General features: G+C 41.7%; 1 non-coding gene across 1 annotated transcript; it reads right to left on the reverse strand.

Moving 5' to 3' along the window:
• Positions 1–2,815: 2,815 nt before the first annotated feature.
• On the reverse strand, positions 2,816–2,889 carry Trnat-ugu. Its single transcript has one exon. It is a non-coding gene; the product is annotated as a tRNA-Thr (tRNA).
• Between the last annotated feature and the right edge of the window lie 1,553 nt (positions 2,890–4,442).

A 4,442-nucleotide genomic window follows, 5' to 3' on the forward strand; every position in this document is an offset into this window, starting at 1 on the left:
GAAGGTATACATGTTCGTTCTTTTCGAGAGCTGTACGAGATTGGAATAGTAGAGAATTGTGAAGCTGGTTCGATGAACCTTCTGCCAGGTACTTAAATGTGACTTGCGGTGTATCCATGTAGATGTAGACAGCACAGTGATTTTGTTTCTTGTGCAATATTCTGTAATGGTACTTGAATTACGTAACCATTACGGCACCTCACCTCAACCTCTCGATACCAGCAATATTCTACTGTGTTTCTGTAAAATAGTTAACATATATCTGTGACAACATTCAGACTTGATTTCATTAATGAAGAGGTACTTTGATATATCGATATGTTTATATTGCAATGATATTATTCTTATGTGTATTCTTTCTTTTGTCACTATGATGTTTGACGTACTTGAAACTCATTTTTGGGCGCGTAAGCGGTTATTAGAGTGAAGTCTTGACCGTCATGTTGAAAAGACGCAAATTGTAGCCAGTTTATGAAATGTGAACTTTAACAGTGAGGAAGATATTTTCAAGTAAGTTTTATATTGTGAAGTGATGTTGCAACAAAAGTAATAAAAAAGAAGTGTAACTTAAATTCGGAGTGCTGATTACTTTTTTACATCACCATTGTCCTAACTTGCAAAAGTTTAATCTTCAAGAATGGTTTATGAAACACATCTATAAAACTTTTGAATATCGTAGAATAACACCTAGGCCTCTTTCCATCCGAGCTTGGAATCATCACTACCTAGATTTTCGACGACTGAGCCACGAGTTCACAACGAGACCAGCGTGGGAAACACAGTTTATCCATTATTTCATGAAATGACTTTGTTAACTGTGCTCTAATGACACCTGCCACATAATATAACTTTGTTGTTGCCCGAAAATGCAATATTTAGCAGCGTGAGCAACACTACAACATAATTAATTTTTGACCTTTGTTGTTGTAGGGTTGTTAGAAGTCACGGGCCAACAAGGATGAATGTGCGGGTGAGTTATTGTGACGCAGGGGCCACGAATTGTCTCGCCACAATTCTGGCCATTCCCTTCTCACACGTTCTCGCAGGCGTCGCAACACATCCCGATAGTACCATCGATTAACAGTTTTGTCGCTGTGGCACGAATTCGTGATGAACTAATCCTTCAAAGTCAAAGAAAGCTATCAGCTTGGCTTTGACATCTGACCTGCCGAGCGTTTTTTTGGCCTCGCAGAAGCTTTCCAGGCCCATTGTGAAGACTAAACCTTCGTTTTCTTTTATTTTTATTTACTCGTCAAGTTCGGCAGGACCAATTTGAGCAGCGAATCCCCAAGGTCATGGAACGTGTCAGTACATGAAATTACAACATAAAAGTAATAACAGATAAAAATAAAATGTTCATGAACCCAGAAAAGTCAAGCCATGAGCTTAAGTAACCGCAATCAACAATACGACATAAGAATCAGCTTAATACTGTATTTCAAGGAACTCCTCGTCAGAATAGGAGTGACCCATGAGAAAACTCTTCAGTTTCGATTTGAAAGTGCGTGGACTACTGCTAAGATTTTTGAATTCGAGTGCTAGCTTATTGAAAATGGATGCAGCAGTATACTGCACACCTTTTTGTACAGGAGTTAAGGAAGTCCGATCCAAATGCAGGATCGATTTTCTGCCGATTATTAACTGAGTGAAAGCTGGTTATTCTTGGGACTAAACTAATGTTGTTAACAAGAAATGACAGTATATATATATATATATATATATATATATATATATATATATATAGAGAGAGAGAGAGAGAGAGAGAGAGAGAGAGAGAGAGGGAGAGAGGGGCCAATGTCTAAATGCCCAGACTCATGAACAGGGGCCGACAAGAGGTTTGCGAACTTACACCACCTTTTGCCCGAACTGCCCGTTTCTGGGCCAAAAATATTCCTTTTAGAATGGGAAGAGTTACCCCAAGGTATAATACCATACGACATAAGCGAATGAAAATAAGCAAAGTAGACTAATTTTCGTGTCGAACGATCATTCACTTCCGATACCGTTCGAATAGTAAAAATGGAAGCATTAAATCTTTGAACAAGATCCTGAACGTGGGCATTCCACGACAGTTTACTACCTTTCTGAACACATAGAAATTTGAACTGTTCAGTTTCACTAATCATAGGCCCATTCTGTGAAATTAAAACGCAAGGTTTTGTTGAATTATATGCTAGAAATGGTAAAGTGAGTCTTAGTGTGATTTAGCGTTAGTTTATTTTCTACAAGCCATGAACTGCACCACTTGAAACCGAACCAATGTTGCACACAACATCCTTTACTACCAAGCTAGTCAGCTAACAGAAATATTTTAGACTTACCTGTAATACTAGAGGACATGCACCGTATACAAATAAGGAACAGGAATGGACCGGCCGGGGTGGCCGAGCGGTTCTAGGCGCTACAGTCTCGAACCGCGCGACCGCTACGGTCGCAGGTTCGAATCCTGCCTCGGGCATGGATGTGTGTGATGTCCTTAGGTTAATTAGGTTTAAGTAGTTCCAAGTTCTAGGGGACTGATGACCTCAGAAGTTAAGTCGCGTAGTGCTCAGAGCCAAGGAACAGGAATGGCCCTAAACTGATCCCTGGGGCACCACCCATTTCACTGTGCCCTACTCAGCCTCCACATCACAGCCATCTACAACACTGTACATAATGAGCTTTTACTGTCTGTTGCTAAAGTAATATGTGAACCAATCGTGAGTTACTCCCCATATTCCGTAATGGTACAACTTCTGAAGCAATATTTTGTAAATGATGACTAACTGAAAACCTCAGCTGCCGACAGGTGTTGTTGTGGACAGCTGAAAATGTGTGCCCCGACCGGGACTCGAACCCGGGATCTCCTGCTTACATGGCAGACGCTCTATCCATCTGAACCACCGAGGACACAGATCAATAGCTCGACTGCAGGGACTTATCCCTTGCTCGCTTCCCGTGAGACTCACATTCCCAACTGTCCACAATTCTACATATGTATTGTACCTTATAGACATTTGCCCACCCACTCATTACTCGCGCACGCTCTGGCGATTCCCGTAAGAGTTTGGGCAACCTGTGCGCATTCGCACAGACGAAGGTCGATGGCTGGGTAGCCTTTAACTATATATACGAAGACAGCAACTTGTTCTCGAAAGAACAGTTACTGTTGATGACCGTGCAGCTTTTCCCTGGAATAAATGATGACTAACCGAAAACCTCAGTGAGTGGGCAAATGTCTATAAGGTACAATACATATGTAGAACTGTGGACAGTTGGGAATGTGGGTCTCACAGGAAGCGTGCAAGGGATAAGTCCCTGCAGTCGCGCTATTCATCTGTGTCCTCGGTGGTTCATATGGTTAGAGCGTCTGCCATGTAAGCAGGAGATCCCGGGTTCGAGTCCCGGTCGGGGCACACATTTTCAGCTGTCCACATCGAGGTATATCAACAACACCTGTCGACAGCTGAGGTTTTGAGTTAAGTCATTTATTCCAGGGAAAAGCTGCACGGTCATCAACAGTAACTGTTCTTTCGAGAAGAAGTTACTGTCTTCGCAATATTTTGTGATGAGGACAACCAAACGCCTTAGTTAAATCAAAAATTATGTTTCGCACTCGAAATATTTTGTTTAACGCATCCAGTACCTCACAGAGAAAAGAGGATATAGCATTTTCAGTTGTTAAACGACTTCTAAAGCCGAACTGTACGTTTGATAGCAAATTATAAAATGATCAATTATCCTTACATATATGATGGTTGAGCGCCGAACTGAACTGTAGACTTCTTAAAGGAAATCGTTAGCCCACAAAATACGTGGGTACTTACTTGCCACTGACTGGCTGATACACATCCTATCCTAGCCGATATTAGTACGAAACCTAGGGTTGCCATCCGTTCTGATATATGGGGACCGTCACCGTTACGTACCTTCCTGTCCCGACATCCCGACAACACCCAGTTTTGTCCCGATTTTGCAAAATACGAGCTTGACTCAAGTACAGTAGTAACGCCATCTGTTAGGGCAACATGGAAATGCAGCCTCACTTAGTTTTATTTATGTCAGCAAGTTCATGTTGACAAGGTCGTCACACAGGTACTGTTGCATGTTGTGTATCCTGTATCGATGATACAGCGCCATCGTTAGAAAAAATAGCAGACATCTCCAGTAGTATGGGGCTGTAACTTTTTAAACAGAGCCTGGAGGAAGAACCGGACAGTTGCCATTGGTGGACGTAATACGAACAACGAGTGCAAGTTAGTAATGTTAGAATTGTTTACTGCGGGTATATAGGACGTGACGTGTATAGTGAGGCGATGATTATTGTATGATTATAGGATAGCAGAAAAAACACTGGTAGCAGTTACTTCTGTAAAACATCTGGGAGTATGCGTACAGAACTATTTGAAGTGGAATGATCATATAAAATTAATTGTTGGTAAGGCGGATGCCAGGTTGGGATT

Source organism: Schistocerca piceifrons, chromosome 11 (assembly GCF_021461385.2).
Source record: "Schistocerca piceifrons isolate TAMUIC-IGC-003096 chromosome 11, iqSchPice1.1, whole genome shotgun sequence".
NCBI lineage: Eukaryota > Metazoa > Arthropoda > Insecta > Orthoptera > Acrididae > Schistocerca > Schistocerca piceifrons.